This window comes from Cheilinus undulatus, linkage group 13 (genome assembly GCF_018320785.1).
Source record: "Cheilinus undulatus linkage group 13, ASM1832078v1, whole genome shotgun sequence".
In the NCBI taxonomy this organism is placed as follows: domain Eukaryota; kingdom Metazoa; phylum Chordata; class Actinopteri; order Labriformes; family Labridae; genus Cheilinus; species Cheilinus undulatus.
In genome coordinates, this window is record NC_054877.1 from 18,076,742 (window position 1) to 18,100,840 (window position 24,099).

The 24,099-nt window shown below is 38.8% G+C and overlaps 1 protein-coding gene across 1 annotated transcript in view; it reads left to right on the plus strand.

The window, feature by feature from the left end:
- b4galt2 (UDP-Gal:betaGlcNAc beta 1,4- galactosyltransferase, polypeptide 2) overlaps positions 1-24,099 on the plus strand; it is a 314,504-nt gene continuing 290,405 nt past the window's right edge. Inside the window, exon 1 of the mRNA XM_041803017.1 lies at positions 1-384. The gene's annotated coding sequence lies outside the window, so the exon portion shown is untranslated. The remainder of the gene's footprint in view (positions 385-24,099) is intronic.

Here is a 24,099-nt window from a genome sequence, read left to right on the forward strand (position 1 = left end):
TATCATCCTCACCAAAACACAGCGGGATGACGGAAAATCATGAGGATAGCGTCGCCGTGCCCACTGGATTTTCGGTAGAATATCACCACGGGCTACGTTAGCCGTTCGGCTAGCGTAGTGCTACACAACATGAGGCTTTTTTCCTGATGAAGAGCACACAAAATAGCCCGAGAAGAACAGAGTTATCCCTGTGAGAGCGAGCTGGGCTGAGCCTCTTGCTTTTATATGTATTTTCTTCTTTTATAAATTCCCTATTACATGTCCTGCAGTGAGAAGCTCACGACAGTTTTCATTGTGATCTCCTCCTCGGCTGATGTGGCTGTTATCAGAGGTGCTCCGCTTAAAGAAGATGCACACATAGAAGTGGTCGCTGACAACATCAAGGTAGGAGCTCTGTCTGCTTTCTGGGACGCATTGTTTCATTCATCATCGCATGCATGTTCTTCTTTGTTTCCACCCAGCCCCTAAACATTTATCCTGCAGCATTTTTGCTTTTGTTTAAGCTGTTAATATTACATCTGATGTGATCGCATGCACTGCCCCCTACCCCTCTTTTGTTATCATGCACATTTCCTCAAACTAGCAGCATCTTTACACCCGCCATACTAGGCTCCACTCAGCCTCCCTGCACTCTGCTCCTCTACAGTAAATGAACCATCCCAGCATTCAGACAGCCTAGAGGAATATTCCACCATGCATTTGGGCTCAATTTGGAGCTTTTCAAATCCACTTTGTGCCACAACTCTCTGAAATTACTGGCACCATTCTAGCACAAATTCTGGGGCAATGATGCAAAGTGTATTGACTACAGCATCTCTTATCTCATGGTGTGGATTGAGCAGCAGAATAAGAGGAAAGCCAGGGTTACAATGCTGGAATAAGAGAGAAAGAAGAGGAGGAGGGGGCTTCTTCATCATGACGCCTAACCTAACCAGGCGTTTACACAGAAGCTCTGTACCTAGACTATAATCCAATGTGACATCTCTCTCATAAATGACACAGTATCTCTTTAGGGCTGCTGCTGTAGAGGCTATAGCAGCAAGTGGACTGGAACTACCTCGCTTTGTGCTCCAACTAAGTTGTCCAGCACTGTCTGAGTGGCCTTTGGCGTAGTTAGTGCCATCCCGATTAAGTGTTCCTGTACAGTACAAGCATTTCATCCTGTCATTTTAAAACAATGCTGAATTTTTTTAGAAGTATGTGGTGATATTTAAAATGTAGTTAAACTTGAGGTGCAATGTAAGCATTCATTTTAGGAAGAGTGTCTGAAGAGCAAGAAGTTTACTTGTGACTTGTTTTCATCATGATTTATCCGTAGTTTTCTTCAAACTAAAGTGTACAGTGCACCCACTTGGATGTTTTACCCTTTTATTGATTATATAATCAATCATAGTCAATATAATTTTTGACCTAAAAAAAAATCTTTAATGTCAAAGTGAAAACGGATATCTATAAAGTAATGTCAATTAAATAGAAAAATATTTAAGTTAAAATAAGTGACTGCATAAATATTCTCACCTTCAAGTCAGTTAATTATTAGATGCTCCTTTGGCTGCAATCACAGGCTGAGTCTGGGTGGATAGGTCTCAGTCAGGCTTGCACATCTGGACACTGCAAAACTGCTCAAGCTTGCATGGGGATCGGGTGAGAACAGCGCTTTTGAGTCTAGCCAAATTCTCCATTGGATTAAGATCTTGGCTTTGACTCAGCCACTCCAGAACATTCACCATTCCTGGGTAGCCCTTCACTGTCGGGTCATTGTCTTGCTGGGAAATAAATCTTCTTCTGAGCTGTAATTCTCTTGCAGAGTGAATAAGATTGTCCTCCAGGATTTTCCTATATTTTGCCACTTTCATTTCTACCTTTTCAAGTCCTCCAGGGGCAGCTGCTGAGAAGCATCCCCACAGCATGATGCTGCCACCACCGCTCTTCACAGAGGGGATAATGTGTTGCTGATGTACAGTCTTAGCATCTTGTCTGATGGCCAAAAAGCACCATTTGGTCCAATCTGACCAAAGAACTTTCTCCCACTTCTCCCCTCATGCCTTTTGGTGAACTCTAGTGGAAATTTGATGAGTTTTCTACAACAGTGTCTTTCTCTTTGCCGCTCTTCCATAAAGCTTTGACTGATGAAGAACTGGGCAACAGTTGTTGTATGCAGAGTCTCTTCCATCTCAGCTGAAGATTGTAACTCCTACAGAGTAGTCATAGGTGTCATGGAGACCTCTCTCACTAGTCTCCTTTTAGCACGGTCACTCAGTTTGTGAGGACGACTTGATCTAGGCAGATTTACACATGTGCTGCATTCCTCCCATTTCTTGATGATGAATTTAACTGAACTCTGGGGATGTTCAGTGCCTTCTAAGTTGTTTTGTGTCCATCCCCTGACTTATACTTTTCAATAACCTTTTCTCTGAGTTGCTTGGAGTGTTCTTTTGTTTTCATGGTGTAATCATAACCAGGAATACTGATTAACTAGTGACTGAACCTTCTAGACATGTGTCTTTAAACTACAGTCACTTGAGCCACCATACTCAGGTGATCCTCATTTCACTGATTGTGAGACTACTAGCATCAATTGGCTGGATCTTTGTTGAACTAGATGAGCCACTTATTTGTTTATTTTTTGTCAGCCTAAGCCTAAACATATTGACCATGATTGATTGATAAATTCAATAAAAAGGCACATCATCCAAGGGGTGATATAAATGCAAGCCCGCAGAGTGTGGCTTAAGACCTGCCTCAGCCACAAGGAGCTGCAATTGTTTTCAGAGCTGTCAATCACAACGTTACATCCAGTCTTATTTCCGTCAAGTAATTAATTAGATCAAAACCACTTAGAAAAATGAACACTTCTAATAGATCAGTATGATAATGAACTGTCACGACAGAATCTAAGTTTGAGCCATGGCCCATCTGTTAACATGGAGGAGGTTGGGCTCATGACCTATACTGCAGCCAGTCAGCAGGGGGAGCTCTAAATGATCTGGTTTCACTACCAAGACAGTTGCTGTTCTTTTCCCCCTAATATACAGACCACCGTTTCAAGTCAGTGATTGTTAAATAATAATGATACACTGTGTGGTTGAATTTTCTCACACCCATCAATACAGCTGTTAAAAATGTGTTTCCACTTGATGTATCTGCCTCATCTTCAGGGCTTACTTTTCATGGACCTCACATTGCTGTCATCAGCGGACTTGGTCTGCTCTGGTGCCTTACATTGATCAGCCTTAATTGCTGGAGACATTTTGTCATGTCACAGTAGGGCAAACAGATGTCCTGGTGTTATGCATGCTGGTTCAATGTCATGACTTAATTGCTGGAATAGAAAAGAGCTTTTTTTCATGTTATTAGAAACACTTTTATAATTGAAACATAAAAATATTGAGAGAATGACTCATTGGGTGGAGTTTTTAAGCATGTAAGAGAGGTAAAATTTCAGGGTTTGTGGATCTTGAGTGGCCATTGTTCTGTCAGATGTGTATAGAAAGAGCTGTGAAGCATGAGCTAGTATGACTTGCTTATTGGGTCAGTTAAGTTCGCTCATGTGCAGTGATACTGCGGAGACATCTTCTGACCATCTGCTGTACAAACCTGTTTTATCTTTTATCTGACCTGAGGCATACCAGTGAGCAGAGAGGTGTTTGTGGCATCAGATGTGAGTTTACAGGTGGCAGGTTGGTGTTTTGTAACTTTTGCCATATAATTTAATAATTTATATCATGTAGCACTGTGTAACTGAAACCAGACTTTGCTATATCGCCCACATGTAGATGCAGCAGCTGCTCATTCATTTCTTATTATGTTCATTTCTCCTCAGATCTTAGTTTGTTGCTTGGAAATGATATATAAGGCACTGAGCAGTCTATTCATACAGCTGCCAAAGAACACACTGAAATATGTCAGCAGGAGTCATATCAATATCATATCAATACAGCAATGTAGTTACAAAGTTAGCTGTTTTTAACATGTTATCTGATATGCCGATATTTACAAAATTTAGGCAATACTGATATCAATGCTGATATTTAAAAGTAGTTCAGACTGAAAATTTCAGTTCTTGGTTTGAGAAAGCAGAAATATCAGTTGTAAATATTGGCAGAAATTTAAATATCTGGCGATAATGATAATTCAGTTTTTAAGCCTTTATGAAATTGTATCCCTAGCTGTTTATACATTACAATAGTGATCGTTAGCATGTTTTGCATTTTGTGCTTTTCAAAAGCATAGTGTGCATTAGATGTTGCATTTTTGCACCAAAATAATGTTTCTTTCTTTGGTTCAGGAATTAAATAGTGTCCTTTTAACAAAATTGCCTGTAGATACAGCATCACTCAGTGAGTGGGGCCATATCTCTTCTCCCACGTAGTGGCAGGGCTAACATGTGTGAAACATCTTTGAGCCTCCAAGTGACACATAAAAAAGCTTAAAGAGCTGTGAACACAGAGCTAATAACAACAAACCCAGGGGGAGCTTGACTTCTCTCTTTTTAGAATTTCCTTTTCTGCTGTATGTTTGGTTAGGATATATTTAGTATTGATATTTGATAGGGATGTAAAAAATTGTCAATAACGCAATACATCACGATACCTTGACTCCCAATATATAAACACCTGTACAATTCGAAGCTGACGTTTGGAGACACCTTGGCTTCCAGGTTAAAAGAGGGAGTACAAATTGCGAATTAGAGAAAGGAAACACCATTTGCAAGCTTTGTCTTGCTGCTGTGAAATATAGTGGGAACACCACTAACTTGCAATCTCATCTTTTCACGTAAAAAAAATATGTATGTTGTTTCTAATTATTTATGTGCAGTCAGTAACTCGAGGCACTTTGTTCCTCATGTTTTCAATTAAAGTGTTAGTTGCATTGCAGGTTAGGATGCCTTTGGTGTGTTCAAAGAAAAAAAATATTTGAGATATTCGTTTAATGTCACAGTAGTTTTAAGTGACAGGCTCGATGCACCTAATGTTTTCAATTTAAGTGTAACACTGCATTTAATTTTCAACACTTTCAAATTAAAAACAAAATGGAAAATGTTTTTTATTAATCAAATAGGTTTGACTCAATTTGTCCTCCAAATCACCAATATCATCATGTGATATACATATACATCCTCTCTTTTCTTTAATTTTTAAGTTAACTGTGTAGAATATCCCAACATATAGGCTATTGCAATATCGTGATATATCGTGATACCACGGTAATGTCACCCGTGTTGTGATGTCTATCATATCATGTGGTGCTTGTCAATACTCAGCCCTAATTTTTGAAATATTTGATAAATTTGATACTGTGAACACAAAGCTGAGAACAACAAATCCAGAGAGATTTAGACTTCTCTCTTTTTTGAATGGCGGTGATGAACTGATTACTTAGATAGGATCAAATTGATATCAGCTGTATACAGTTTAAAGCTGCATATTATACCTTTCAATTTCTTTAGTTTAAAGAGTAATAAATAGAATTTCCTTCTAGTACAGGTTGGCAAACCCAAACCTCAAATCTCCAAAATAACCACTTTACACGAAATGAAATGATGTATGTTTGAAATATTTTGACAATGAATGGTCATATTCAGAATCTTTTTGACATTTTTATTGTTTTGAAGTTTGTAAAAGAAAAAAAGAAACACTGACAGGTGTAAATCGAAACTAAAAAAAATTAAAATAATGAAAAATGGAGATACAAGGTTTTAGCTTGATGTCAATAATATGCAGTTTTACTTTTAGCAAGCTAACTTAGCTTAAGTAAGCTAAGTGAGTTAGCTTTACAACATTTACAGTTCAAAGTTACAGATGATTCGTTAAGTTTCAGTTTATCTTTAATTAAAAACTATAGCTTGTGTAATGTCATGTGTTTTTGTTTGTGACATGTAAATCTTCATTTTTCAAGAACTCAGCAGAGCATCACTGCTTATAATGATTTTGAGTGAGGCAGAGGTCCTGAGGGCTCTGATCTAATTGTGACATTTAGGGTACGTATGAACTTCTTCCAGAGGATAAGCTATATTGAAAAAATACTTTTTTGAAAGTCCTATGAAAATATGATTTGAGCTTGTAAATGTCACTACTGCTGCTGTTTTATTTATTTTTACTTTGTATTTGCACAAGAGAACATTACAATTGATATGCAAAACTTCCACAAGGAAAGTACACGAATTTGTGCAGGTGAGGTATGGAAACCCATTAAGGGCTTATAATTAAATCTCACCATGCCATGTATTAATCATTACATACAAGTGATAAGAAGACAATATAAAAACAAAGACTACTGCAGCTGTTTGGATAAGTTTCCTGTAAACACCGCTAACAGGGTCTCTTAAGTTGTTACTCCTCTGCTTTGTCCTGCCAGTGAAAAAGGAAGTATTCTAGAGATGAAGCTGCCTCCATCTTTGGCGAAGTGCACTGGAGAGCAAACAGCATGCATCACACTGGTTTCCTCAGATTCTCTCAGTCTCCTCACCTAGCCCATCCTGACAGTCTGAGCCGCGGCTACAGACTCATCTGATTGCTCTTTCGTGTTGGGATTTGTTGTCATGGGAACAGTGAGTGTGTGTGTGTCTTTTGTTGTCTACATCTGTTCACTTTATTCTTTCTTTAGGCTCTTAAATAAGGGCCAGACCTTAAAGTACAGTCACAATTCACTCATTTTTAATCTTTTATCTTTATTTTAAAGGGTATCTGTGCCAATTCAGGGACTTTTAATAGATATTTACCTGATAAAACTGTTTAAAAGCTCTTTGGTCTTGTAAGCTTGCTATATAGTGGGCTTATTTACATTTTTTAGGGTCAGGATTGAATTTCCTTAATGAATATTGAGAAATTATTTTTTTGCTTAGACATACTCATCACAGTATCATCTGCAAAGAAAAGTATACAAAGCACTGAGATTGCTGCTTCACTTTTGAGCTAATGTTCACCATACTGTCATAGTAAGTTATAGGATTATTGATGCTAATTTGACCAATCGGTTTTATGGTCAAATTCTCCCTCAAAGTTTTTTGATGCTGTGTTAAGAAGTTAACATTACTAATACAAACCTAACTCCAAAAATACTGGGGCACAATGTATGAATAAAAACTGAATGTAATGATTCACAAATCTCATAAACCTATATTACATTGCCAATAGAACATAAACAACATCAGATGCTGAAACTGAGATATTTTTCCATTGTATGAAAAATATTTGCTCTTCTAGAGGTGGTTGCCTTGACAATTTTGAACAAAAGATGACGGAAATGGATGGTAGTTCAGAGGCAAAGTCAGTATGTATGGCACAAGCTACATATAAGGGTGTATGTATGATGTTTAAAAAAGTCTCGTCTCCTCCTTTGTCCACACATACCGTGCCATGTTGTCTTGGAGTGAACTGGTCATGTGACTCCGTACGTTATGTCCTGTTACGTGTATATGCAGAAAAAGTTTCCATTGCGCTTTTGCAATATACAGTTGTAAGAAAAAGTATGTGAACCCTTTGGTATTTCTTGGATTTCTGCATAAATTGGTCAAAAAATGTGTTCTGATCTTCATCTATGTCACAACGATAGACAAACACAGTCTGCTTAAACTAATACTGCACAAAAAATGATATGTTTTCATGTTTTTATTGAACAAAACATGTAAACATTCACAGTGCAGGGTGGAAAAAGTATGTGAACCCCTAGGCTAATGACTAGTTGACCCTCCGTTGGCAGCAATAACCTCAACCAAACATTTCCTGTAGTTGCAGATCAGACCTGCACAACAGTCAGAAGGAATTTTGGACCATTCCTCTTTACAAAACTGTTTCATTGCAACAGTATTATTGGGATGTCTGGTGTGAATCGCTCTCTTGGGGTCATGCCACAGCATCTCAGTCGGGTTGAGGTCAGGACTCTGACTGGGCCACTCCAGAAGGCGTATTTTCTTCTGTTGAAGCCATTCTGTTGTTGATTTACCTCTATGCTTTGGGTCGTTGTCCTGTTGCATCACCCATCCTCTGTTGAGCTTCAGTTGGCGGACGGATGGGCTCAAGTTTTCCTCTAAAATGTCTTGATAAACTTGGGAATTCATTTTTCCATCACTGACAGCAATCCGTCCAGGCCCTGAGGCAGCAAAGCAGCCCCAAACCATGATGACCCCTCCACCATATTTCACAGTTGGGATGAGGTTTTGATGTTGGTGTGCTGTGCCTTTTTTCTGTCCACACATAGCGTTGTGTGTTCCTTCCAAACAACTCAATTTTGGTTTCATCTGTCCACAGAATATTTTGCCAGTAGTGCTGTGGAACATCCTGGTGCTCTTTTGCAAACTTCAAACGTGCAGCAATGTTTTTTTTTTTTTTTGGAGAGCAGTGGCTTCCTCCGTGGTGTCCTCCCATGAACTCCATTCTTGTTTAATGTTTTACTTATTGTAGATTTGTCAACACAAATGTTAGCATGTGCCAGAGATTTCTGTAAGTCTTTAGCTGACACTCTAGGATTCTTCTTCACCTCATTGAGCATTCTGCACTGTGCTCTTGCAGTCATCTTTACAGGACGACCACGCCTAGGGGGAGTAGCAACAGTGCTGAACTTTCTCCATTTGTAGACAGTCTGTCTTACCATGGACACATGAACATCAAGGCTTTTAGAGATACTTTTGTAACCCTTTCCAGCTTCATGCAAGTCAACAATTCTTGATTGTAGGTCTTCTGAGAGCTCTTTTGTGCAAGGCATGGTTCACATTAGGCAATGCTTTATGAGAACAGCAAACTCAAAACTGGTGTGTTTTCTATAGGGCAGGGCAGCTTTAACCAACACATCCAATCTCATTGCATTGATTGGACTCCAGGTTGGCTGACTCCTGGCTCCAAATAGCTCTTGGAGAAGTCATTAGCCTAGGGGTTCACATACTTTTTCCACCCTGCACTGTGAATGTTTACATGTTTTGTTCAGTACAAACATGAAAACATGTCATTTTTGTGCGGTATTAGTTTAAGCAGACTGTGTTTGTCTATTGTTGTGACTTAGATGAAGATCAGAACACATTTTTTGACCAATTTATGCAGAAATCCAAGAAATCCCAAAGGGTTCACATACTTTTTCTTGCAACTGTATTTCTATATGAAAAGATCTGCAAAACCTCCTCATGAGAATGTAAAAATTTCTTGCGATATTTAAGAGGTTTTTCAAAATTCAGGTGTTTCCATTACCAGTTTATTTTTATTGAGCTATTTAGATTTTGCGCATTTCTAAGGGTAATAGAAACGCAGCACGTCTAACTTGTGAAAAGATGCAGTGCCATACGCTCTCATAGAACACATTCTAAATAGATATGTTCAGTTGTTCATTAGTGCAAATATCTAATCCAGTTACATGACAAAACCAAAGCATTTAGGCATGTAAACATGGTCCAGTTGATCTGCTGGAGTTGAAACTGAGCCTCAGAATGGGGAGGAAAGGTGAGTTAAGTGGCTTTGAAAATACCATGGTTGTTGTGTCACATGAACTGGTTCAGAAACTGCTGGTCAATTGGAATGAGCTGTTGAACTGGTATACCTAATAAAGTGATCAGTGAGCATATTTGAGACAACTTTGCAGCTGGGTTGACATCAGCAGGTTGTCAACAACAGGCTGACTGTCAACTTAAATAAAAGTTAACTTAGTTGTAGTAAACCAACAATGTTTATGCTGAACTTGGGTATACTGATAAGCTGTAGGCTACTAAGAAATTCTGCATAAAGTGACCACTAAATGGAACACAGTAAAAGATGCCTGGACAGATGAACGGAGAGTAAATGTCAGTGGACTTTAACAGTGATTGTACCTGGCTGGATGTGATTCAGCCGAGTCACTGAACCCCACCCTGCTGCCTCTGTCGCTCTGCTTTCAGTATCTCTTTCTGCTTGGTTTCCCTCCGAGTCTCCTCTGCCACCAGCCTACAAAAGACTGAAAAATGCCCCTCACTCCCATGGGAGGAAGACAGTGATGTTTGAAGAAATGCTTTGACATTTGGGGAAATGCTTGGCTGGTTGCCTGGCAACCTCAATGTGATGACAAAACTCCAGGAAGTAGCTGTTTGAAGCCAAGAAATAATCAGGCTCATAACACATAACTCCAAACCAAAAGCTGTTGTTTTTGCACTCTAGTTTTGGTAGAAGAGTCAACAAAGAAGATATCACATGTAAATAAATGAGCTGACAAGATAGACTGCTGAGCTGGTTTAGCTTTATATTAACCTAATCCTGGACAAAAGGTTGGGAACCAAGGTTGTAGAACTTGTTATGGATTGTGAGGGTTTTTTGTGAGTTTTTTTTTTTTTTAAGTGAAATGAGCCATTAAGGAGCAGTGGTGGACTTATTTTACATGACTGTGGCCAAATGGGACAATAAAGCATGCCGTTAAGCTAAATTAATACACTAATTTTGGACCATAATTAATTGATATATCAGTGCCAACAGCTCCACTTGAAATACTAAAACTTTTATGAGCTGCCCAACTCCAACAACCACAATGGGAAACATGAAAATGATGACTTTTCCAAACATAGATCAGCACCGTAACATTGGTGAATAAGGTATAGGTGTATATGAGTGTCTGTTCACTCTCCCTTAAACTGGACAAATGGCCCCATCTTGTGACCAGAGCAGTTATAAATTCTCTAATTTCACCCCAAAGCAACAAAACACTTCTTTTACTCTACTTTGTCATTTAAAAGCAGAAAACATACCACAAATAGAGTTGTTTGAATCGTCCCTGTTAAGTGATACAAAAAGGTTTGTTGTGTGACAGGCCACTCTGTTATGAACCACCACGCCAAACATCTCTGAGTTTTTAAAACTAAGCTTCCAAATCATGAAAAATGAAGCAGTAAAATATGCTCTAGGATGGTGTGTCCATGTCAGGTTGAAAAAGCTGAAGACACGCCCACTCCATGAAAGAAAATCTTTTCAAATGAAAAAAAAGCTACAACCTGAGTTGGGGAATCATCTGTATCGTAACAGAGATTTGAGCCAGAAAAATGACTTTGTCTCTTCTTCTAAGGTCAAAAAACAAGGTCAAGGTGCAGGCTAATGAGTGCTTTTCTCATTTCAGATGGTAGCATTTTTTTTGATTTGAGAGGATTGTATTTCCCCTGAGTGGGCATAGCTTTAGTTCATTCAACAGACACACCCACACCATCCCTGAACAGATTTTACTGCCTCATTTTTCATGATTTTGAAGCTTAATTTTCTAAACTTAGAGATCTTTATTTGACTGAAATTTTTCATTTTCAATTTACAGGGTCTTTAATCATATTGCTCTGCTTTCCATTTTACCCCCAAAACACATTTGGATCACAACAATATCAGAAGAGCTGGGGGGAAGAGAGACGAAGCAGCATTGAAGTAGTTGTAGAGGTCCATTTGAGATGGAAATCTCTCTTTTTTAAAGGGATATTTCAGGATTTTTTAAGTTGGGTCATATGAGGTGCTTGGCTATAGTAGTGGCATTAGCCTCCAGTGATTTCCGTGTAATTTGATCCTGTTGTTTTTACGAGCTCGGAGAGAGCTGGCGCATAGTGGCTGTAGATGGGAACATTTTGTCCGTGTAAATTACCGAGTTTTACGAATAAATGGGCCAAGAAAATATGTTGAATCACCTGTTTGCTGTCGAAAACGTACACAGCACTTCATTTCTCCCAAAAAAATCCCTCTGTGTCAGCCACTAATTTACGATACAGCTTTCACCATTTTGTATCCTTCCGCCTTCGCACACTGTTTACGGTTCACACATCCGCCGGTCAGCTGTGTGAGTCGCATTGCAGCAGGGTTAAGCATCAATCACTGGAGGCTAATGCCACTACTATAGCCAAGCACCTTATACGACCCAACTTCGAAAATCCTGAAATATCCCTTTAACATCCACTGGAACATAACAGACATGCATGAGTATGTGGGCAGCTGTATCTTTTAAAACACAAGGATCTAGTGATGTACATCAAGTTTAATCAGCCTGGTTGCCTGTTGTTTTGTATTCTGTTGCCTTTTTGGTTCTTTTTTTTTTTAGTAAAAAGTCTGAAAGAAGAAACAATTCTTCCTCTGTGCCAGTGTTTTGCCTCTGCACCAGGTGCTATCCACTGTCTGCAGCGCGCTGTTCTGTGGCTTTAACGTTTGTGTCTGTCACTGATTGTCATGGTGGTGTTGTTAGGAAAATAAATAAAAGTCTCCTTAAAAGTTATCTTGCATACCAGATAATATAGCTGGCAGGCCAGCTTTAGCCTGGGGCCACCAGTTGCCGAACCCTGGCTTGTAGCCTCCCCTTAAAGGGGCCGTGTTAATTGACATCTCCTGTGGCTCATACACTATTGACAAATACAGCACCACTTAAAAAAATAGAGCTATGCCTTTAAAGTCTTAATGGAAATTGCTAGATTGATAAGTTATCAGCTACAGATCATATTCTTTCATCATGAGCCAGGTAAAATCCTCCAGCTGTTCAGTTGATCTACAGCCCAATCATCTGTGTTGTTGTTTTTTTAACACTTAAAAAACCTCCCAGCTATCACTCAGTAGAATTATCAAAATCATACAGAAGGACACAGGTTGATTAACTCAACATCCATTGAAAGCATAATTGGACGGCAGTGGCCTCAAGCCTAATGTCCCACTGATGTATTAAGCCAACAAAAAAAGACACTCATTTAAATAAACTGTCTTTAAAACCCCCTCACCAAATCCTCATCTCACTCCCTCTACCCACAATCCTTCTACCCAGCGCTTCAGCCTTCCTTCCGCTGGAGCACTTCATTTATTTCTTTGCTCGGGTGCCAAATGAGCAGCTGGATCAGAGAGAGGGAGAGGCAGAGTGACATAGAGGACGGACAGAGTGAGAGAGAGGATGATGTTTCACATGTAGTCTGTGGATTGAAGCTGCAGACGGGACTTTGTTTTATTTGCATAAGGCGAGAGCAGCCTACATGCTGGGAAACAGCGGACGCAACTCTGGAGGAGGATTCCTCGAATGACTTTCTGCATCTGACTAAACGAGATAATGCTTTTTTCAGTGCCGCTGCACACCAAACATCCATGCTGAGATGTCTCGTTTATATTTTTTTGTCAAATTTGTCTGCAGAATAAAACAAATTTAGTGGAAAGAAAGGGGGACCTCCAAAAGTAAGCAGTGCACTTGTTCTTGGATAAGAAGAAGCAGGGAGAGGAGCAGTGAGGCAATGTGATATCAGACTTTTAAACAGTCCAACCTCCTTCAGATCAGAGACAGCTCAGAGGCAATTTAATATCCGCATGGGCAGAGCTGAGTGGAGCGGGGTTGAGCACAGAGAACAGTGGAGTTTTTTCTGATTAGCTCTGCTTTTTACTCTCCTCTTCTTCTTCTGTTCTGCTCGCCTCTTTTCATGTTTGTTTTCTGTTCTGTTTTTAGCTTCATGTCTTTGTAGCTTCAGTAAAACTTGCACACAAGTCCTTCTGTGGGCTTCAATGGTAACATGAATCTGTCACAAAAATCTGACAATGTTAGTCCGTACACCAACGGATCGGTCGATGTTCCTCACACAATCAACAACAAGGCTGTTTTTTTATAAGTAGTAGGGGTGATTGTTTAGTGCTGGGCCTGAGCTTAAATGCCCTCCACTCCCCTTTCCTCTACTGGTCTGCTTTCATGCTGGAAACATTGGTTCATGCCAGGTTAATTATGGCCAATATAATTTGGCTTTTTTGACAAAAAAAATTCTTTAATGTCAAAATGAAAACAGATTCCTACAAATATTGAATAAAAAATATATAAGGTAAAATAAATGACTGCATAAATAGTCACTTCCTTTAAATCAGCATTTTGTAGATGTACCTGCTGCAATCACAGCACTGAATCTGTGTGGGTAGGTCTCAATCAGGCTTGCACATCTGCACTACAATTTTACGCCATTCTCTTCAACAAGAAAATGGTAATGGAAATTGTGTATTTATGTGTTAAGTTGTATCATTTTCCTTTTCTTATCCTCTATTCAACTAGTATTGTGTAAAGATACAATCATGGATGAAAGTATTGGCACCCCTAGAATTTATCCAGAAAATATACAATTTCTCCCAGAAATTGTTGCAATTAAAAATGTTTTCGGTATACACATGTTTATTTTATTTATGTGCATTTGATCAACACACAAAAAAAAAAAAAAAACAGAAGAAAAAAAGCCAAAATTGACATAATTTTACACAAAACTCAAAAACAGGCCAGACAAAATTGTTGGCACCCTCAATTTAATATTTAGTTGCACACCCTTGGGAAAAAATAACTGGAACCATCGCTTCCTATAACCATCAACAAGCTTCTGGAAAAATTCCAGGGGTGCCAGTACTTCCGCCCATGACTGTATTTCTATTAATAATTTATGATACCCAGACAGCTTTTAGTCTCCAGCTTACTTTCATCACACTTTTTTCCTCTCAAAAGTATCAATTCAGGTACCGTTTTGGCACCATATAAAAAGTATAATTTAGCACTGGTATCAGAAAAAAACAAACCATGCCCATCTCTGGTCCTCTTGCAGACTGAATAAAATTGTACTCCAGGATTTTCCTATATTTTGCCTATTCATTTTACCCCCTACCTTTACAAGCCTTCCAGAGCCGACTGCCGAGAAGCATCCCCACAGCATGATACTGCCACCACTGTGCTTCACAGTAGGGATGGTGTGTTTGTGGTGATGTGCAGTGATGTCAAACATAGCATCTCATCTAATGGCCAAAAAACACCATTTTTGGTCTCATCAGATCAAAGAACTTTCTCCCACCTGACCATGGAGTCTCCCACATGCCTTTTGGTGAACTCTGTAAGGAGATGATGATGATGATGGATTTAATTGAACTCTGGGGGATGTTCAGTGCTTTGAACAGTTTTTGAATCCATCCCCCTTATACTTTTCCCTTTTCTCTGAGTAGCTTGGAGTGTTCTTTTGTCTTTATGGTGTAATGGTAGCCAGGTATACTGATAAACCAGTGACTGGATCTTCCAAATACACATGTCTTTACACTACAATCACTTGAGACTCATTCACTGCACTCAGGCGATTCCCATTTCATTAATTGTGAGACTACTAGCCATGGGCGTAACATGGGGGGGGGGGGCACTGTTTACTCAGGCCCACAGTAGAGAGGGGCCCTTGAGAAGCATGCAATGAAATTTTTTTTTTCATTTTTTTAAAGTGTCATTATTGAATCAAAAGCGACTAAATGAATCAGTGAACAGACAGAAATTTGTGTCAAATAGAGTAAAATACGACACTGAGAGGGGCCCTGCTCCTTCCTTCAAAATGTCCAAATGGTGTTGCTCAGTGCAACTAAATAATGCATGTACATTTAATCATAATAAAAATATTTCCCCTGAATGGGGAAATTATGTTTCAAAAATAGATTAAAATGCATGGATATTTGTAGAAATGCTGCAAAATTTGTTGCTTGACTAGCTGGTTAAGAGGGGCCCTGTGTAAAATGTTTATGCAGTCACTTTTATTACATTTTTTCTGTTTGACTGGTATTACTTTATTGTCTGTCTGTTTTCACTTGGCCATTAAAGAGGTTTATTTATTCATCTATTTTTGGTTTAAAAAAAGCGCCAAATTATATTGCAGTGGGCAGATTTACTCTGTGGATATGCCAAAAGAGGTAATGACGAAACATCTTTGTATAGGTATCATTTGAATTATCAGTGTCAGTAACAGATCTCTATACAGCACTCTCAGCTATAAGGCTAAAAGCTGCAACACACGTTTGTTCTGCGTTGGTGACACGCCCCTGAAAATACAGTCCTCAAATCAGTCCTACACAGCTCACAGCTTCTCTGTAGGAAAACAATATCCTAATAATGATCCCTTTTCATGGCCATGACAAGCTCCAACACAGACTTTAAACTGGAATTAAATCATGCTCAGACAAATTGTTTCTCTTTCTTCCTCACATGACAATCTTCAAAGTGTTGCACTTATTTCATCATCAAGGCAGGGAAACAGGAAAACCAAATCAGCATTGTTTGTTCTATTTTTCTTTTATTCTCTTTGAGAGAAGGTTTTTTATTTTGTAGTTTTGCCAGAATAACAGATGTTAATTAGCTACTGATGATTAAATCTACCTGCTGGCGAAATCAACAACCACAGACTGAAGCTTTCATCCTGGAACAGCAGGATTTGGTGAACCAGTTTTCCATTGTAGATTTCATCACCAAAATCACTCAGCCTGTGGTCCCTAATAGATGGATGGATGGAGCTGTTTGTAAGCAGAGGATGTCTCTGTCATTTATGGCTCCTCTGCTACATTATTTATGAGCTTTTTCTCTCTGGACTCTGCTCCTTTTTTGTACTTTTCCCTTTTTCCTGTTTATTTGTTAAATGTATTCCTACATTCTGCATTTGCATCAACAAACATCCATCAAAAAGACACGCTCAGTAAAATTCATGAAGCTCTGACAGAAGGAACCTGGCTCAGCAGAAACTCAGCGTCGTCTCTCTCCTACCTTCAGGCAGATCAGACACATGAGTGTGGTGTGACCCCCCGACAGCCAGCGCAGACGTTTGTTATCGATCATGTAATCTACACTCTGGCCTTGTCTTATCACAGTCATCTCGTGGGACAAATCAAAGGTTATCATGGGACAACGTTCTGCCTCAGGCTCCTCTTCCATGTTCCCTGAGGTTTTCTTTGTGGCTTCGCTTCTCTCCTCAGTGTGCCTGTCCAACTATATGATGTATAAAAAAAATGTCAGATGTGGCTAAAGCTAGCAGCTAGCAGCTTCTTTGCAGAGTGAATCAGTGAGGCTGCAGTCTGCATCATTTCATTGATCTCTTAAATACTTGGTTTTATGAATAAGTATCAAAGAAAATGTTTCCTAAGAAATTAACTTGTTGGATAATCCTAAAAAGTGTGTTTCATTTGGTCTAACTAGCAGTTACTGACATCCAACAGAGTGAATAATCAAATAATCATTTTTGCCAAGTCTGAAGCAGTAAATGTTTGGCAGCTTTGTCCTTTTAACTGAGCCAGACTTAAAAGTTTTTCTTGCTGTCTTGTTGATTGATTTGAAAACTGGATTGAAAATTGAGGAAATATTTGGCTGCAAGGAAAAAGAATCAGAAAATGTTGCCAAAATGAGCCAGTTTTGATGAAACATTGATCAGCTGAAGCCCTGAGAGAAAATGCAGTCATTTTATTTCCCTCCTCAAAAACAAGTGCATTTGCCTTGTTTTCTCAAGACCTGGACTTATTTTTTTGTAGTCTTCGGATAGCAATGCTGGTCTTCAGGTGATAAAGGATCACTTCAGTTTTTCCCTAATCACAAGAAAGTTACAAGAGGTTATATGGTACAGTCTTGGCTTTAAGTCAGGGGTGTTCAGACTTTTTCCACTAAGGGCCACAAACAGAAATATATAAAAATGTTGTGGCCACTGTAATATTCACAAGGTGAGGCAAATGAAAGTTTGTAAAACCAAAATAATAAATGTTGAGATATACCTAGTGACTGAGAATGCCTAAATGGTAGGGCTGTGGCCATACGATATGTATTGCAATACAGGGGTGCCATATGGATATGTGGTGATATAGGAATAACTATAATGACTACTATGTAATTTAAAGTTAATATGAAATATAACCAAATAGAATTAAGGTATTAATGAAACAATATACAGTCCTGCATCATCTAGCATTTTAACTCTTTGTGCAGTCTGAAGATTAGGTTTTTCCCAATTTGCTGTTATGAATTAAAATGCTTTCAGGAGTTTTTAAAAGAAAAGGGGAAAAAATAAATAGGCTAAATATACAGTGAATGTACTTTTATGTTTAATGTTATATTAGTTTTTATGTCATTACGTAACAACAAGGTGTTTGTGGAGGGAAACTATGGGAGACAAGCTGGTCCTCATGTCCAGCTTTAAAGGGGACATATTTTAGCCTTTTAAGACAAGTTTATATTGATATCAGAAGTCCCAAAAACATGCCTGGGAAGTTTCTTGCTGATAAAACACTTCAATATTGGATTTTTGGATGTCTAAAAAAAAAAAAAAAAAAACCCTGTATTTCAGCCCTGCTGCGGCTTTAAATCTTACTGAGCTGTCTGAGTCCGCCCCTCTCAGGAAATGGATGTGGCTTAATGGATGTCTTAGCTGGCAGCTGAGAGGAGAATCAGGAGAGGAGGGCGGAACTTTCTTCCAAGCGGGAAGGGCCAACCAAACCTGGGGGTGGAGCTAACTCCCCACATGAGGTCATGAGGGTAAAATCTGAGAACAGCTTGTTTCAGCACACATTTTATGAAAGGTGGAGAAAGAGAGGGAGGGAGGGAATGGATTTTTCTGGAACTTGAGGGGATTGTAGACAGGTCAGAGGCATATAGTTTTGTTAGAAACGCCTGAAAAATTGATGTTTGCATATTATGTCCCTGTTAAGGACTGATGTACAAGCCAGTGTTTTTATCGTATTACAGAAGCCTTCATTCATATCAACACTAAGACGGGGCAGGTCCTTTAAATAAATCGAAGTATTGACTGTGGTTGCACGAGTAAAAATCAGAGGTAGCTTCAACAGGCTTGTTTCACGTTAGCTGTTAGCTGCAATGCTATCGCTATGATGCCTAGCTCTCAGATTTGTCGTGTTGTCTGGCGTGGCATATCTTGCAAATGACTTGACTACTGTCTAAGTTTGTACTGTCATTAATATTTTGGAATCCAAAATAAGTCCACATACCTGCTATGAATGCAGCAGAAGCTGCTCTGCTGGGGAGGCACGAGCGACCGGCTTGCTCGGACTGGTCCATTTAGACCTAAAGGGTCGTGTGATCTTGTCTGAGCAGTCAGGGGATAAAATTACACCACAAAACCACTGCACCACAAAGTAAATAACTTATTAATAAATTACCAATACTGAATTTTAAAATATCCATTCAGTATCGCACTGCGAAATATTGCAACATTTTAGTGTATCGATATTTTCGAACACCACTGCTAAATGACTTGTTCGGCCAGGACCACTTTGTTAAGGAACACATGGTTTGCAGCTAAAAATATTTATTTATTAGCCGTTATTAATTAGCAATTATGCTGTTATTTATGTTTAGCAGTGTGGCTGTTGTGGGATCCCCCCACACTTCCACAAGACTATGTGAAAAGCATCACGCAGGAATAACACTCCCTAGAGATACTGTTAATATTTTGGTTGCCAAAATGTTTACCATTTATTGTTTATATTACCATTGGGCCATGTTTTATTTTGTTTTTAGAATTTACTGCAGGCCAATCAAAATTGGCCCTCGGGCCATAGTTTGGACACCCTTGCTTTAAGTCCTGATTGGAAACAAATACAACATATAAAATTTCTTTCTCTATATTGGGAAGTTGAAGACTACCCTTATACTAATTAAACAAAGATTAGCACTGACAGTTCAGGCTCTAAGGCCTGCTTTGGTTTGCTTTTATATTCACAAGAATAAAACATATAAAAGTAAAGGGACTAAAGGAATGGAATAATGCTACAACCTGTTGCCAAACAAGATCTTCAAAAAATAAAGATTTTTTTGAAATATTTCATTCATTTTAGAAGAACTCAACTTCTTTCAAACCACACTATAAAATTGTTTTTTTTTTTTTTTGGGTAGTCAATCATATCCAATCAAATTGTTTGAATTATACTAAAAGCAATTAAGAGTTTATTAGCACAGTACAGTGCAGTTTTCAGTGGGTCTTGACTAGGTGTCTGAGAAAAAATGGTGCCAAAAGTCCTGAAGTCCGTATTGGACATGTATCGATACCTTTTATTTAACCCTGTTTTACTGTGAAGTTTGGTAAATTTAAATGTTTGGCCAATATTCAACAAATTGATCTCCTTTTCTTGCAATAAATGGCTGCTTCTCCCATGATAATGAAGTAATTTTTTAAGATCTCTGGAAAACTGGCAAAAATTGGCACATAATGATGGTCCAATCATGCTCCAAACTGCAACATATTCAGTTAACTAAACATAAGTAGGTAGAAATTTTTTGCAAACTTGGGTCGCAACCCAACATAAGACAGACTGGTGGGTCCTGAGGCCGGACCAGTTGCGAAACACTGCTCTAGACTCTTGTCTCCTTTCATCTGGCTAGATAACACTACAAGGACTGAATAATTTTGGATTTTGATTGAATCCACGCCAGGTAAATTGGTTAAATTTTGGAAAATCACCATTTTGTGAAGTGACAGGATCATAATCAATGTATGTAGAAATTTCCTGATGATAATTGCAGCATTCAGGTCCATTTAGGGCTGTCAAGTAAAAACTTTTCTTCATTCCCATTCATTCCTCATGGCTGTCCCTCACTTCCTGACCCCCAACAGACATTCTAGATCACGTCACTCGCAAACAACCTATTTAAGTGATTTTCACGATTGTGTGGTGCTATTTCGAAACCTTCGATGGTTGTCAGCAATGTCTCCAATCTTATGAAAACGAAGAGATGAAAAGAAATATATATATATGTAAAAACAAACACTACCCTTTGGTGGATATCTTGGGATAATGGTCATGCTTTCTCATCACTTTAGTCAGAATGAGCTTGAAACAGCTGTCAGCTTCCCTCAGATTGATTGGTGCCAATTTAGCGTTGAAAAATAGAGAAATAGAAAATAGACTCAATTATGATCTGAACTATGATATTTTTGTTTAGTTATCAGGCCTCATATTGATCATTTATTGAAAAATCTTGTGACACATTACATATTCATCTCATATTCTGCAGGCCTAATCAAGTTTTATTTATTGGCAGTTGGTTTGATCTAAAATAAGCACAGTAATGATGAAATAATGCATAAATCCTTCACATAATCCATAGAACAGCAATGGACAAGGATGACTTTTCCCTCATTACAGCCCTGGCTCCTGTCAGTCTCTCACCGCTCCTTTTGTTGGGTTGTTTGTTTGTTGTTGTTTTTATTTTCAGTCAAGGGAAGAACTGCTGATCTTTTTCTTGAAGGACTGAGGATGAACGGCTGAATCCAGTCAGTTGACAAACACTAAAAGGTCAGTGTGGAGTGGAGTAGAGCATCTGATTCATTCATGATGAGACTGAAACTCACTCACTGGAAAGGAGGAAAAAAACATGCCATTACTGCTGCACTGGTGCATTATGGGCCCTGACTGACTTATGGATTCTCTATTATACATGATTTCATCTGATGTGGGTCTGTTGTTATGTAGCACAGCCTACAGCATATTTCTCTGAACTGTTCATATCTGATACATTTTAGATTTACAAAGATTGGAGAAAGCCGTAGATGATTTTAAAATGAAAATTTTTATTTAGTAATAAAAAATCCTTTTGTTAATTTCACTCATAGTAGAGATGAAACAGTTACCAGTGTAAATGGTAACTGTGATAAAATTTCCCTTCTGTTGTCATACTGTTTATATTTTAATTATCATGATAACCATAGTTTAATATAGTCAATAATGTCCAAATGATATGCTTATTCAAGTTTCCAAAATCCCCAAAGTTTAGGATTCTGAGGACGAAAATGTTCCATTAGAGATTCGATTTTAAACTACAAGATATTAACCAATACTGGGTACATGCCTCTGGTTTTGTTATAATGGCACCTAAATAGGTGTTGTTATTGATTGATTTTTACTAGAATTGATAGATTCAAACCAATCTGGCTACTTTACCCAAAGGATTCCAGCCTCACCCCATTCTGGGTAAAAATGTTCCATTAAAATAATGGGGCTTAATGGAAAAGATTGGGCCATTCATGATTTAAAAGCTTAAAATATAAAAACCATACACTTTCTGTCTCTCTTTCAGTACGGTTTGGTATGGTTTGTTACCCTAAACCCCAAAATAGTTTGCGTTTCCACAAACACCCATGCCCTCACTTGGTGGGCGGGCTGTAAAGGCATGAATGCAAAGTCACATGCAGCGCCAGTCTGCTGTACTGGTCCAGCTGCAGAGTTATAGATAGGATGAGTGACAGAAATCAGCAGGGAACAAGCATTAAACAGCTTTATTTAAGCTGAAAGTGCTTTTTAAAAAAAATAACTCCATCTTCATTATGTTATTATGTAAATTAGTTATGTCTGTTTTTCTCCTGTTTTCGCTTGCTCCTCACAGAGCAGACTTCCGCGTTTTGCAGCCTGAAGCTGAGCAGCTGAGCAGCTGTGTCACGCGCTGATGTCGGTTTACCCCCCTATTGTTGTGTGTGTAGCTCCACCTTTTTGGTACGGATAGGTAATATTGGTACCCGTACGGATGGGTGCCATAAAAGTGGGATGGTACGGGTCGGTTTTTGGGACCCTTTGCAACTTTTGCTCTATGGAAATGCAAAAAAATGCGTGCCGTTCCGCACCGAACTGAGCCAGACTGCTTGGTGGAAACGACCTAATAGAGATTTTGGTCCATATTGACATGATAGCATCACACGGTTGTACAAGATGGGCACACTGTGGTCGTAAAGTGATGGACATGGTCAGCAACAATGCTCAAGTAGGCTGTAGTGTTTAAACAATGCTTAGCTGGTACCAAAGGGCCTAAAGTGTGCCAAGAAAATATCCCCTACACCATTACACTACTAGCACCAGCATGAACTGTTGAAACAAGGCAGGATGCATTCATTTTTCACATAGTTTATGCCAAATTCTGACCCTACCATCTGAATGTCGCAGCTTAAATCGAGACTCATCAGACCAGGCACCATCTTTACAATTGTCTATTGTCCAAATTTGGTGAGCCTTTCTGAACTGTAGCCTCAGTTTCCTGTTCTTAGCTGACAGGAGTGACACTCTGTGTGGTCTTCTGCTGCTGCCCATCTGCTACAAGGTTTGATATGGTTTGCATTCAGAGATGGTATTCTGCATACCGTGGTTGTAATGAGTGGTTATTTGAGTTATTGCTGCCTTCCTATCATCTCAGACCAGGCTGCCTATTGTCCGCCTGACCTTTTTTGTCCACACAAGTGCCACTCACTGGATATTTTCCCTTTTTCAGATCATCCTCTATAAACCCTAGAGATGGTTGTGCATGAAAATCCCAGTAGATAAGCACTTTCTGAAATACTCAGACCAGGCACCAAAGACCATGCCACATTTAAAGTTCATTAAATGCCCTTTATTCCCCATTCTGATGCTTCAGCAAGTTGTCTTGACCACATCTACATGCCTAAATGTATTGAGTTGCTGCCACATGATTGGATGATTTTTGCTAATAAGCAATTGAACAGGTGTGCCTAAGAAAGTGGCCGGTGAGTGTAAATAAGATAAACACTCTAACCAGTGAGTTGCTATCACAGGAGATTCCAGATTTAAATACAAATCCCATTTCCAAAAAACTTTGGACATTGTGTCCTGCTTACCTGGTATTCAATGATTTCTGCACAAAGAAAAGATATTTAATGTTCAGACTGATAATTTGTCTTTACACGTGTACACATTTTGAATTCAGTGTCTGCAAGATGTTTTAAATAAAGTTAGGACAGGAGCATGTTTACCACTTTGTTACATCACCTTGTTTTTTAACAGCTCTGTAAGCATCTGGGGACTGAAGATATTGTTGAAGGACTGAAGGTGTAACGATGTCATATTCTTGCATGATGCACATGTTAAGTTGCTCAACGGTGCTGGGTGTTCATTGTTGTAATTTAAAATCTGACAGTATGACAACTGTAGTTTAAAGCAGTGAATATTTGCAGAAAAACAAAGCCTCAGTAATCAGTAATTGTTCCTGATTAATCGTCTCTGTATTGCTTCATTAGGCTGATTAGAAAACTGACTCCTGCACCTTTTATTACAGATAGAGACCGTGGTAGCAGGGCTATTTTAAATGAAAAATACTGGGTTTTGGTTTCACTATAAAATAAGATTCTGTTCAACTCCCTGAAGTTGACTGAAACCCAGACAGTGAAATGTGACAGGAGGTTATTTTCTTAACTCCAGCATGACAATATGTTGTATTGTAGCCATCATGGCCCGCTTCTTACTGACGTGACCCAGATCCTTCCTAATGACACTGTGTTCTCTGTCTTTGTCACTGTCTGCTTCCATCCTTTCTCTCCCTCCCCCTCTCTCTTCATTTTTATGATATCCCTCTGTCATTTGTGCTTTCAGCGGGAGGATATAATCTTTAGTGCAGACT